General features: G+C 32.2%; 1 protein-coding gene across 7 annotated transcripts in view; it reads left to right on the top strand.

The window, feature by feature from the left end:
* LOC124543380 (potassium voltage-gated channel protein Shaker) overlaps window positions 1-15,231 on the top strand; it is a 358,981-nt gene that overhangs the window by 194,599 nt on the left and 149,151 nt on the right. The window contains exon 1 of one of the 7 annotated variants that reach the window (XM_047121588.1): window positions 14,345-14,423. The exons of the other annotated variants lie outside the window; for them this stretch is intronic. The gene's annotated coding sequence lies outside the window, so the exon portion shown is untranslated. Of the gene's footprint in view, window positions 1-14,344; window positions 14,424-15,231 lie in introns of those variants that run through there. 7 annotated transcript variants of the gene reach the window in all.

The raw sequence follows: 15,231 nt of genomic DNA, 5'->3' as shown, positions 1-15,231 counted from the left end.
TTAAGTAGCACGACATTTACTAGTAAATATACCTGATTAAATGCCATACAAATGTGAGTAAATACAATACAGGGGTGGTACTCTACTAACACATATCGACTATGATATTTTCCCGAATCTATTCCGATACAACTACGATTATTAGTTTCCTTCTTTCTTTTTTTTTTGTTTCTTGTGTAGAATATGTTAACGGCTTAATAACAACGTTTACGTTTTGATTAATTGTGTTAAATTCATATTGATTTATATAATAATATAATTCTCCGTCTATATTGTAAGAACACTTGAATGTCAGGATGCTAATTCTTTTAGTTTTCAGTGTGATTAATTTGTGTTATACATATATATAAGTCACCTGATGCTCGATGAAAATATATGCCACCTGGACACTTATATATTTCAGATGAAATTTCATGTGGTACATTTTTTTATCTACGTAGTTACTATTAGCATTGTAGAAGCGTACAATAAAATCGAAGCGTCAAGAAAAGATAAAGCATTTAACATTATTAAATATATTCACTAAGCAAACTTATTAATTAGAGAAAACTAGCTTCCCTTTAATTAATTATTTATTTATATTATTATACTACTATTATACAATTACTGCAACAAATTTAAATTCGTAATTTTACTTGAAATCAACTGATGCGACCATTTCTAACGTTTATATATAATACAGCGAGTACAACGCTGAGGGTTTAGTCGAATATTTTATTCATATTTGTCTATCCAATTTAGCGGCAGTTAAAACCCAAGCTGGGAATGCAATTCGCCAATAAAACGTTTGCATGATAAGCATTCGTGTGTCAGATGCAAAACCACGAGTCGAGCTGAATTGTAATCACAGTTTTTCCATCACAGTAACATGTTTGCCGCATTGCAAAGGCGAGGCCCACCGATGCGGTGTCGACGGCATGCCTTTCAGACGTAGATAGGATATTACTGGATGAGGTCGAAAACTTTCAGAGTACATTTACTCGAAGTAACATGTGAAACTAATACATTTTGTACAAAAAAAAACAAAGTTTTCTTTACAAGTAACTCTTCTATCCCGGTTTCTACTTTTATAAGCTTGTACTAAATTGAGTTGTTACTTTATTACAAATTATATTTTACTTACTGTTCTTACTAATAAATTATATAAGTACATATTAGTTTTACAAACATATCTCATAATTGAAAAAAATAATAGTTCTTATTGTTATTGTTTTGTTATTGTTATCAGCATGCCATATTTCTCTTTATATGGTTCCGATAATAGCTGCCTAGGTAATAATAGTCTAGTATTCTCGCTGTCAAGATAGTTAGGTAACTTGTACCTGTAATTACCCAGCTTGAGTCACTCTTCAAACCGGAACACAACATCACAAAGTAGTGCTGTTAAGCGCAAGTGTAACCTCCCCAGGCTGGCTCATATAAAGCCGTACCAAGTAAATTTAGTTATACAGACGCTCTATGCTTCATCTTTCATCTTATCCAGCGAATCTAACTCTTGTTCTGTTTAAAATGCTTAGTTCGACGCTTGCTTTTAACATAAGTTTGGTAATCCTATATACCTTCACATGAACCTGAGTTTACGTCTTGAGAATATTAACTGCAGACTTGTCAATGTCTGTAAACATTTAAGTTTCACCAACTTGTAAAACCTCTAATAGGAGAAGTGCTTTAACTACGCTTAACTAAAGTCATCTTTAGGAATATTCACTATATTTGATAGAGATAGTTTGTGATACACTTATATTTTGTATAATAAACTTTATTTCCACATATCCGAGATTCCGCTCACTAAGCCTATTTTGTCGTATCTTGCTATGTCATCAATAAGGATAATGGTGTATTGTTCATTATACTTTTTGCTTTGTCTGAGAATCACATACATTAAAAATGTAATATTGTATCGATGATTCTGTGTTCATTTTAACTTTATTTGTAAACTATGTCCCCTTGTTCATATGTATTTTTCTATATTCGCTTCCAGACTTGCTACTATAAATTGCGAAGACTAGTTATGTGTTACGATGTTTGTATACTTATGTGTTATAATCGAGCAATTGAGCAAAATATTTCAAAAATACTTCGTCATCAATGAATTAAATACAAACACTCGTCGTTCCAATTTCAAACGGGTAAAATACATAAAAATTGACCTCTCCCAATAGAAGTTAAATTAAAAAAAAAGAGTAACTATTATTCAAGTCAATCGGACATATGGTGGCGTATCACTTTTGAAGTATTTAATAATAATAAAATGAATAATATATTATCCTAATATTTTTTCAAACCTTATCATAAGAAAATTGATGTAATTCAAAATACTTTATCAAATTTAAGGTTTACTATGTTTTTGACGTGCATTTAGTGACGTTTTCAAACACCATAAGTACATCTACAAGTTTGTTCACTCCAGTTAACATGTATTGTAAATTGAATACCTTGGCTTCCATCCCAGTGGGGCAAATTCAAATCAGTTTGTAATTAAGTCGCACTAGTTCCTTTCTAATTTTCATTCCTAACACTTAAGGACTTTTCGCCTTAATCTTAATCTAATCTTCAATAATTCTTTAACGTGTTGTTTAAATAATTATACTTACACTGCTACGGTAACGTAGTGAAAAATTGTTAGATTTTTTCGCTATCTATTTAAATTTTCAAACCAATTACATGAAATTCTTCATATTTATACAATATAGAAAAATACCATTGTCGAAATATTGTTATTCTAAATTTACTCTCCAGCGAAAAACTATACTACTATACTATTAGATTACATAGTAATTGATATGAAACTGTATTTTAGTTCATCATGCATAATCATTCAGTATAACAGTATTGTATAAGCTTTGTATAGATACGTCTCTAATTAACTACTGTAAAAGTTATGGCATTAGCCGTCAGACTACGCCAACCCACAGGCTAAGCAGATTTGCTACAATACGAGTTACAATTACCCTTCCAATATTATCATATAAGAGGACGTAAGTAATTCAAGAATAAATAGAAAATTGGTGAATATAAGTTCAAATATAATTCCAAAAATTGGGAAAACTTAAAAATTATAACATTAGCGTTCTGACAGATAATATCTGGCGTTTATATATTAAAGACCATAATCGCTCGTGATTACTTAATAAGAAGTAAAGAACCGGCCAATTACGTATCAGACTCACGAAGAGTTCCGTACCATTATTGATAAAAACGGCAAAAATATTATCTATGTTGTGTAGTAGTGAAATATTTGTTCTATTTAAATTTCATTGTTTATTTTTTAAGTAAATGTATAACTAAAAACTCCGTCATTACTTTAAACGACTACAAATACCCGTTACAAAGATAAGCCAAAAAATCACGATAGTTGTATGGTTGTTTTTATTTTCAACCGACTTCAAAAAGGAGGAGGTATCAATTCGTCTGTATTTTTTTTTTTTTATGTTTGTTACCTCATAACTTTTTACTGGGTGGACCGATTTTGATATTTTTTTTTTGTTTGAAAGGTAGTGCTTCCCGTGGGGTCCCATTTTTTTTAATTTTTTTTCCGATGATGGTATCCGTATGAAAACGACATAAGTCTTAAATTTGCATTATGTATATGCGCGACAAATAGGTGAATAACTGAAAATCACGTTAACCAATTTTGATAATTCTTTTTTTATTATAAAATATATACTTCCAGGGTAATTTGATGAAAGTTTGGTAAGGTTCTGAGAACAGGATCCATGACAAAGTAGCGGAACGGAAGGGAGCGGAACAATTCTGAGGAGCACGTTAGCGATATTCTGTCGAATCTTTTATTTATAGGTTATTTGGATATTTGAGTCACCTTCCGTAACGTGGTTATGTTTATGTAATTATCATTGTCGAATATTATAATCAACTAGCTACCCACCCCGGCTTCGCACGGGTGCAATGCTGATACTAAATATACTACAGAATTTGTTTATTTACGACATCACATCGCAAACTTCTAAAATTATCAGTGTTTCTTTACTATATTGTTCATGTATTATATACACAAACATTCCTCTTGAATCACACTATCTTTTAAATAAATCGCATCAAAATCCGTTGCATAGATTTAAAGATATAGGGACAGAGAAAGCGACTTCGTTTTATACTATGTAGTGATGGAACTCCAATACGGCTCACAGTTAGGGTGCGATATGAATGGGCAGAATTTCTTACTATCTTTAATCAATTTTTGTGTATGTGATGTGATGTCATATGATGTTATAATTATTGTTATATTTGGAGTCGGTGTCAGCCAATAAAACCCTACAGTATATCTATCAAAAACAATACGAGAATACTTTAACAAATATGTTTTTTACAAATTACCTTTTACACAATAATATACTGGATCAATCAAGGGGCTCGTATCGCTTCTTTCTTTTGATTGTTGGGGCAGGGGCACCGTAGCTGACACCGGCTCCAAATATACCAATAATTATAACTACATTATATAATCGTAACTCCACTTTTAAGTAGTCTAATATTTTTCATTTCATTTTACCTAGGAGGACTCTAAAAATATGTAAAATATGCAATTATTTTTATTATTTTTTAGTGCATTTTTATTTGTTTTAAAATAGTGTTTTGTTTGAAGTCGGTTTTTCTTTTTGTTAAAATTTTATTTATTTCAGTATTATTTGCTATAGCGGCATCACTCGACGACCACCGTGGTCGAGTTGTGTGTACACCGGATTTCATGGGTACGCCACTCCGAGGTCCCGGGTTCGATTCCCGGCCGAGTCGATGTAGAAAATTCATTAGTTTTCTATATTGTCTTGGGTCTGGGTGTTTGTGGTACCTTCGTTACTTCTGATTTTCCATAACACAAGTGCTTTAACTACTTACATTGGGATCAGAGTAATGTAAGTGATGTTGTCCAATATTTAAAAAAAAAACAGATTTATATTATCCGTGAAAATTCAACTATCTAACTAAAGGGTCAGTGAAGTCTTAGTAACATTCCGTTTTACGTAACCCTAAAAGCAATTATTGATATATTTAAAAGCAAACGAAAGGGTTATGAACTAATATATTATAACCCTTTTAGTTGTTCTACACGCCAGGATCGTCAATCCTGGATATAGTTTTACGGGATTCATTTCTTCCAGAATAAACTATAAGTGAGATCCACCTCGACTGGTCGACATAACTGATATTAATACACATCAGTACTACATTTGTATTCATAATTCGTCACGTGCTCAGCGACGAAAGCAAACATTGTGAGATAACCGGTATTTGTCGAAGGATATTCTGAAACGTGCCATTATCGTCATCTTCAATCGCCAGCCCCTATTCTATTTATTTTAGAGGAGCAATGTAACAAGATCGCACATACTACTTTTATGACTTCAATGTATCTTGGGTACGCTCTGATGGTGGTGGTTATCTATTACCTTATGATGGTTTGCGTTTTGAGATGCAGTGTGCGCCTCGTGAAGTTAGGTCTTGCAACGCCTATTGATTAAAATGAGGTGGCTCTACTTTGCTCGACTGAAACCACGCGTCCTATATTTTGAAATACGCGTTGTCAAAAATCTTGAAAGAATCGTCGAGATGTTTTTTATCTTTAACTGAGAATGATGTTATAAGCATCATTCTAAGTCCCAGCAGTCTAATCCTTACAAGTCGCTACTTCTCGTAACGACTATTTATTATATAAAGCCTCATTAATTACAAAAATTAAGGTGCGATATTATTTATAACACAATGCAGAATGTAAATTTTTTGATAAGATACCTTTGACCTTTCTGAAACCTTTAATGTCGTAATCCTTTTAAGCAAATAAATACAGCAGATATTGTAAATTTATATGCTAATAATTAAATAATTAATTTATAATAGCAAAGCTATATTTTTTGAGTGGTAAAGAGATTGAAACATCGCTTCAAGGAAAATGGGTGTATGTACGATAAGGCTAATTAGCAAGGTAAATGTGGAGAAATCGCTTAGCGTAGTACTGGTAATAGAATAAAGTAAATGTTTTACTGATTTTTTAAGGCCTCCTATTCTTTTGAGGAATAGCTTAAGCGCATTCCACCACGATTCTCCAATTCGGATTGGTGGGTAAACAAGAGATTATTTTATGGAAATAAGACACACGCATGTTTTCTGATGATGTTTCCTTTCAATGATGCTTGCTTTAAATTCTTAATATTTTTAATGAATATTAATTAAGTTTAAAACATGACTTTGTAGTACAATGCATTGCACAGTTGTTATGTTTATTATTTTTTTATATTTTATAAACAGCTAATTCATTGTTTTCAGATTGCTGAAAAGATTTCACATACGACAATTTCATTCAATTTTCCACTGACCTCAAAATTATTACTGTTGTCAAAATATAAAATGATAAAACTTTTCCGATCCCTGGCACACGGCGGCCACTCTGAGCTGAAGATATTATAGTGCACAATTATGTGGGCCAACACTGTACTGTCAATTCTGTCACTCAAGTAATCCGTTAAGACGGCTATCGGACGTGACTGGAGAAAGTTCAGGCGCATGACATGAGGCGGGAGGCTTTTTGAAATGTAAACACTGTCAACTTCCAAACTCCGGGCGGTTAGTGCGAACTTTATGACAGAAAATCCTTATGACATTTTCGTTTGCACAATGGGGTTTTGAACCCGAGACCTTGAGCTCCGTAGCTTATAAACTAGCCACTAGGCTAATAGACTATAGTATAAAATCAATTTATTCGAAATACTAATTTTAACTAAATTATATTTTATGTAACAGTTTCAAATAAATTCAATTTATTTAAAATAAATGAGTCAGTTGAGATATACCTAGAGTACCTTAAACATGTGCGGTACGATAATTAAATTCCCGCTGGTTGATAGCAACAGCTTACGTTGATAGTTTGGGTACGGGAGGGAGGTTTGGCGCGGAACCGTTGCAAAAAATGTTTAAAAAAAAACTGTCGTCGAAAAACTGTAATTGTCTGTGAATCAGCCGCGTTGTATTTTTTTAAACTTCGTAATTTTAGATAATGTAACTGTATTTTATATTATTAATAATTCATATATAATATAATATGTTTAGATCAACAACATTGGTCAGCAGTTCGTTCGATTTTATATTATTAATTTTAGAGCTCCGACATAGAATTCTGACGTTTCCGCGTGGGAAGTATTTTTTTTTAACATAAATACAATAGTAAAAGTCATTATATACTCGTGTTGGTCACTATTCAGCCATAAATTAGTTTAAATGAGTATAAAACGTATTCATACGTAAGAATACAAAAATATCGCCCATCAAAGTTATATTAAAGCGCGGGAAATATATAATGGCGGTAAATTGATATGACGGCTTAATTTACGACTACGCAAAGATTATTTTTAATTTCAGTGTTTCGGCAGAATTGCATTTCTGATTTCAGTGTTATGGTTTTTGCAGTTAAATTATTATATTCTCACGTTCAATATTATTTTCGTTTTTATTAAATGTCAAAATATAAATTTTACGGTGAAAACGTAATAAGTAGTTTTCGTTTGAAACATCATTATGCAGCTTCTTAATTATTTAATAAAAACTGTTTTCACGGGGATATGTTTTGTGTTTACTATTACGGTTATACTAAAATTTCCATTGACGTAAAAAACAAAAGAATCGAGAATGGATTCGATTTTCAAATAGACTTAGATCAAGTCTAGACTTAATTAGTAATAGATATTTCACTCAAAATGATTAGCATTGCAAGAATCATTACTTTTTATTCGTTTGAATCAACCAATAGCCAATTTTGTCATATGTATCATATAAAGTCTGACTTTAACTTTAATATTAAAGTATAGTTCTTTCAGTTCAGCTTCGACTGCTTTCATGCTCATATTCGGCTATTTGGCTTGAGATCCGCAATATATTCTGCAAATAACTGATCGTCCGATGTCTTACAATTTAAGTTAGTAGATATCTTTTAATATATTTAGGTCTGCCATTAACGTAATTACATTTCATCGAAAACTATTGAATTTGATTCTTATTGTGTTTGAATAATATGTATATATACATATAACAAGGAACATCGTATCACTACATGGTATTATAAAACAATTTCCTATCCTCTGCTTCTGTCTGTTTAAACGCAAAATACAAATGAATATGATTACTTCAACAGGGAGTTTTAGTTATATAATGTATTCAGTTTTTGTGTAAATTTACTGAAATTATTGTTTAAGATGTCGAAAAAGTCATACAGTCAGCATGACTTCAGCTAACCAATACAGTTGCATGTATTATGATTTAAACCTTTCTAGTTGAACCTTATTGCATTGTTGTGTAAACGGGAAGAGTACTGAAGCGTAAAAGGCAAGATGACCTAGTGGTTACAACAGGTGCATCTCAACTAATGATTGCGGGTTCAAATCCAGTCAAGTACTGCTGAATTTTCATGGGCTTATAAATATTTGGCCAAGATCTAACAACAAGTAAAAGAGCTGTTTTCCAAGTTTTAGAGGTTAAAGTAAATCTACAACCTGGTTTTTGAAGATAAAGATTAAAGTATGTGAGTGAGTGTGACAGAAATACAGCACAGGTAACATAACATCTGAGTTGCCAAGGTTGTTAGCTGTTAGTACACATTGGCGTTATAAGGAAATCTTAAAATGCCTTATCGCCAATATCTATGGGCTGTGGGGACCACTTGCTCACGGAGTATAAAACATAGTCCATAATGCTTCTCCGCGCCCGAACGCTTTTATCTTTTAAACTATGTGATTTAAAAGGATAATATGTATAATGAACATTACAGAAAGAAGTAAACTATTGTAGCCGAAAAAAAAAACAATATTTTTATGTTTGTGTGTTTAGATCTAAATTTTGTATATATTATTATTGCAACCGTGTGAAGAAGGGATGAATAGCTAGTGTGTAATGAAAAAAAACTCCATTCATACGTCTCACGATATGAATAAACGAACAACTTCGCGACATTATCAGACAAATGTGTGAGTTTTACGAAATATCGTATATTTTACGCCGACACATATTACGAGTTCCGTTATATTAATATTTACTTGCGTATCTAACGGTGTCCAATCTATAATCGTTTTGAATTTATTTTTATATTTTTTGTCTAAGGATTATTTCTGTTCAATGTCAGTATGGACGTGGATGTGGAGGACGGGTTCGATTGAAGCCGAATCGCCGTCTCGTCTGCGAGAATTCACATCTGATGACATAATATTTTGTACACGTACAGAAAATTGGTTTTATCTTAATTATATTTTATTTTACGAGCTTCGCGTTTGTTTGTTTAATTAACACATTTCATTAATATTCAAATTTAGAATTAAGAAAATATAAAACACTATTATTATTACTTGATAAGTCTTATTTTTATTTATATTGCTATTGTCATAGAATATTGCTTTAGATGAAGGCTTTGAGATGATTCCACCATACTGCCTATAAATGGGTTTGGGCTTATATGTGAGACAAAATCCTTGTTATAGGTCTATATCTGTCTGTAATAAGGAATTTTACAAATCATTGAAATCTACTAATAATGAACGCTACTTATAGAGTTGTGTGTGTGTGCAAAATATTCTTAAACATTTAGCAGATACATATTGAAATAACCAATTAATTATACTTAAATGCGGAATCTGTTCGTAATAAACTAACCAAATGTATTCGATTAAGATTATAATGAACTACTTCTAAATTGATATTGCTGCAATCACAATATTTTGTTTAAAATATTAGTTCATAATACATAAAATTGAAGACTTAGTTGATTGGTGTCAATCTTAAGATCAACCAAAACGATTTTATTGAGCTTGTTCGGAAGTTCTTTTTGTTAATTAGTCGATACCTACACAGATGAGCTTGCTTACAACCCTACTTCTAAATCATTTTTAAAACCCCTTGTCTTAATTTCTGTTTTCTCAAAATAGTACCTACTGTTGATTTTGAGATAATGGAAATTCCTTGATCCTGAATTACGTTTTATGAAAAAAAAAATATTTACAATGACGGTTCCTTTTTTAAACTTTGTTCTTTGTTAATATATGTGTCATACCTCTAATATCGTTTTATTGACAAGCAACGATTGATAAACAATTTGGTTTATAAATATCTTATTAACTCAACTCTGTTTTTATTAATATAAATGAAAATCATTTATATCTAAAGATTACCAAATAGATCTTTATCAAAAACATTATAATTTTTACTAAACTTAAATCATAATGCATATTTTTCTAACGTTTCAAAGGCGTAGTTATTGTGTATTCTAATTGGAATAATAAAGTGTATATCGTCTCTGTACAGCAGTATCAAAACTCGATCCACTGCCGATGAATTTTTAATGTTCCGAAAGTTTTTCAACCCGATCCGATTCGTCTCAGTTACTCTTAAGTTTTCGTTCGATTATGATTATAAAATACAAAAGTGATATACCTGCATTGGTCTCATGTAAGATGTTCATGATTTATTTGTAAAAAAACAGTTATTTATTTATGTACTTAATTTACAACTCGAGTAATCGTTAATGTTAAAGATATCTTTAGATATAAAATGTAAATCTAAAGAATCATCCGATTCATCGATCGTTATTAATGTCATAAGTAGAATTTATATTTGTAAAATAATCGATAAATAATCGACGAATTAATTATACACATAAAAAAACGAAACAACACCGCATTAATAGTATTTCCTAATAAAACACCTATATTGCTATGAATTAAAAAACATGACATCTATATTTATTTGCTAGTGTAAAATATAATGTATGTAATATTTACAAATATTTTGTTCTAGCAACACAGAGTTGAAGTATATTGTTTGACACCGGAACACGTTTCCGATCACCGGACATATCATCATGCTAGTTAGAATCACACAATTGGACCTCGACAAACACCTTTACGATCTATTTGTCATGTGCAGGAATATAAATGTGCCATGACGTTGCGCTCTCATTTACTAGATATACCTACGTCATAAATTCGTTCGTGTCTGTATATTTTAACACGTCTGTTATTGTGAAGTTTTCATTTTGTCGCATTGAGAACATGCCTTTTTATTTTTTAATTACAGTTGCCTCGAATGATCAAATCATGGGTAATCGATAAATCACTAGTTGGTAAATGTCACCGCGGTCTTAATTCTAACAGACTTTTTGCTAGCCAAAAAAAGTTGGACTTGTTTCAGGCTATAAAAGTATAAAATATATTATTAACCAACTAATTTTATTAGGTATTACCGCCACGTATTTTTAAAAGATCATATTTAAAGATAGTATTTTGCTGAATCAAATTAATATGAAGATTTTCTATGATTTAAATTATGTAAAACTTATACATGAAACTACTGTTCGGACAGCAGTGTTCAAAATTTGCATAAGGGGTTTATATGCAGCTAACCCGTTTCACACATGTACAAGCAGTTTTAATTTAAAAAACATACCTATGTATTAACGAATACAAAATCTCAATATAAAAAGGTTTTCAATATCAAATATTTTATTTATTAAAATTAAATATCAAGGACATGTTGTAGATATATTTATTTAAATTAATACTAATTGTAGACGAATACAATAATATTTTGATAAAAGTAAAAGTTTTGATGTAAACTGAAAAAATGTTCAGTGTAAAAATGTGACTCTCAACCGTATTGCTCATACGAGTTTCACCTCGCAGTAAAGCCGCAAGCTCCTAATCTTGCCTTTCATATCAGGTTCCGCTGATTGGCAAATGTCAAAACTTTTAGGAGCTGTGACTTTACTTTTAACGGTTATTTTTATACGAATGTAATTAACTAGTAATTTTTTTCTTACAATTTTTAACCTTACTAACAAATTACATTTAAATTAACGAATTATTTATAAAACTTTATTTTTTTAAATTCATATCTAATGTTATAAAAGTAAATAAATAAAAAACTTGAAACAATAGAATATGATAATTATAAAGGTGAGTTATAATACGAAAATATTTACTAAATATTGGTTTCAATGACAATTGCAAAGAACAATACAAATATAAACAGAGGAATAGCCAAGGTAAAAAGCTTTTCCGATTAAATGGTTCAATTTTATTATGCCGGGTCTACGTATTTTTAGCGCTTGGTCACATCCGCATTTTCCCTAGGGAGATAATCGTAAATCCGCCGCGTTAAGACCTCACCCTTACCTCTGCCAGCAATTTGCATTTTTATTTTGCACAAGCGACCGACCTGTGACTTCTTCCCTGAGGATGGACGGGAACAATCCCAGTCCACCTTTCACTTATGTCTGGTAACAAGGGATTACACGTACATTTAACGTGGGTAGAAGCGATCCAATTTTAAACTTTCTGTGTCTATGTTTCCAATACTTGGCCGTATATATTCTCCGAATAAACTTACATAAGTTCCTTTTACTTTGACCTTATTTTGAGACAACATATATTTGACATTCTTATTGGAAAGTGGTTGTTTTTGCTTGTTTCCATAACTTAACATGTCATAGTATCGTACAAGAATAACTTGAGACGCGTGAAGGCATAAACAGTTTTGTTACTAGAAAGAATTTTAATAAATGCATAAACGCTGTGTCGTGTTAACGCTAATAAAAAATATGTTATGATTTGTGTTTTATCGCATTGTCATCGACTTATTATTCGAATAATTCCTGTTCGATGTGATCAAATTTAAATGATCATTTACCGTATCGAGAGTTTCACCGAATTACACATATTATTTACTAATTAGAACATTTTGGATGCGGTATCAAAGGAAGCGGCTTTACTTTGTTGTAACTTTCGATGTGATTTCCAAACTTTTGAAATTTGTATTGTATTTTTTTTAATTAATGATAACAAATTTAATTTAAACTCATATTGATTCTTTCTCAAAAATAGGGTTAAATATTTTTTAATTAATCTTTCGTATTAAGCCTTCTGTGTACTATAAGTTATCATATAAGATACATTATTAAAAATTAACGACACTATTTTCTTGTGACTAATATTTATTAATAGTTTAATGTTGTTTCCACTGAATCTAGAAAATGATAAAAGTAACAAGTTTTACAGTTCATTTCAGAAACATTGAACAAATACACTATCAACTGAGTAAATTCAACGCCGATAAGGTTTAAATTTTAAAAGATATTCCGAAACGCTATTTAATAGAGGTTTATATGCGATCATAGTCGTTTAATCTCCGTTTTAGTCACCTATTTCATTTTTATGTTCGTATTAGCTAAGCTCAATCTCAGCTTCAAATATAATGTGATTTTGATTCACGTATTCATTCATCAATTATATAATTATCATTATCATGATCATTTTAAGCCCACTTTCACCCACTGCTGGGTGAAGATCCAACCGGTAAATATTTCTCTTACTTAAACTTAGAGAAGTTTGATGATGTAGAAAGCTTTGTCACTCATTTGATTAATAACTACTTAATTAAATTTAAGACTTTAAAACAACGTTATTACATAGGACGTTTTCACAAATTGTGTCAAATAACAGAAACTATATTTACAATTTTGCAAATGATCGCCGCAGACGAATGGAATTGGAAGTAACGAGTCCCTGGGTTTTCAAATTGCTCAATATATCTACTGGTATGCAAACGCTTACAGAGTTAACTTTGTTAGAAAATGCCAGCAAAGAGCCCTCTCTTATTAAATTATATTGCTATTTCCAAAATACACGAAACTAACGTCTGATGTATCATAATTTAGTTGAATATTCGACCAACTGCGTCATAACTTCGACAAAGTCGCAAAATTTCGGTTAGTACTTAGCTATGATAATACTATGAAGAATCTAAAATTCAACTGAATGTTAAATTATATAAACTCTTTCATAATTTTAAACGCGTTTATTCGTCGAGGGAAATTTTAGCAGATTTTACCACAAGGACAGCAAGTTTCAGTTTGCGGTCATCCGACAGAATTTGAGCAAGTTTGTTAGTAGTATACTCATACGTATAGCACGTATAGTAATTTCCTGCTCCTGCTTTCACCCGTGAAACCTTAATATAGTTACAGCAATAATATCTACGTTAAGGACAATTTCAGGTACTGAAAGAATATATCGTGAATTAGAGATGGCAACATATCAACATGTGGGGTGCACGTAACGGTCGAGTAGCAGAGTGCCCGAGTGGTGAGGCGTAGGCTTTTTGTGCAGATTGTTTCCGCGCCGAAGCTGAGGGCGGCCGGAACGCAAGAATGCGGCGTGCGTGCGGGTGGCAGTGGTGCCGCGGCAGGGTGCGCGGGACGAAGAGCGGTGGGGGATGCGTCGCGGTGCGGGCCGCGGGGCAAGCGCGGGTTGGCGCGTGCCGCAGTAGCGTGGAGGCGCCGTGGCCGCTTGCCCGCCACGCTAGACCCAGCCGGCAGCCGCGCCCGATGAGCGCGGACTCGCCGCGCACGGCCCTCACGCGCCGATTGCACCCGCGTGGTCAGTTCCCTGGTGGTTCCCGGTCGTCCAGTGCCAAACCGTCAGGTTCACGAGTTCAGTGCAACTTTTGGAGTTTCACGGACAAAGCGCGGGGTGATTTAAGAGTGCCGGCTATCATTGTTGCGCCTCCCGCTTATTGTTACGAAACTCTGTCTTATTCTATCGCTCACTTACATACGATTGTTTCTGCATTGCGAATTTGTCATCAATGATCCAATTAGTCTTACGACACATAAAATTACTAAGAAAAATATTAAAAGTTTACATTCGAAAGTTTTCCTGCGGGAAATTTTGTAGTAACATTTAATAGAAAACATAGTTATTAAACTTCGAAAAAACTTCCGCTAAACGACAATGTTCTTAACATGCAATATCTGTCATAATTTTAATAAACGGCATTTGAGCAATTTGTTATATTAAATTTAGTTTTTGGCACCATTTGAAATGCCGCCAAGATATCGGTAGAAAGCACCATCTTCTCACCGTTTAATGTCACCAAATGCTCCATTAAAGTAAAGATAAAGATAGCCTTTACGTCATATATTACCTCATATTTTAAAATATCTGTTGTCCTTTATATCTTAATAATGAAGTGCCGTTTGAATAATAATAATAACTCCAAACACCTGAGATGAAATAGATGACACGAACTTGTATCAATTTAATATTCCACTTCGCGTATGATTAATATTTCACATTTAATAATATTAGTCTTGGCTTGGCGTTGTCTTATTGTAATTATTTATTATTCAACCAAAATACACAAAATTTGGGTGAATATATTTCGTCGCCCTCAAATGAATTATTC

Source organism: Vanessa cardui, chromosome Z (assembly GCF_905220365.1).
Source record: "Vanessa cardui chromosome Z, ilVanCard2.1, whole genome shotgun sequence".
NCBI lineage: Eukaryota > Metazoa > Arthropoda > Insecta > Lepidoptera > Nymphalidae > Vanessa > Vanessa cardui.
This window is presented reverse-complemented; position numbering and strand designations above follow the sequence as displayed.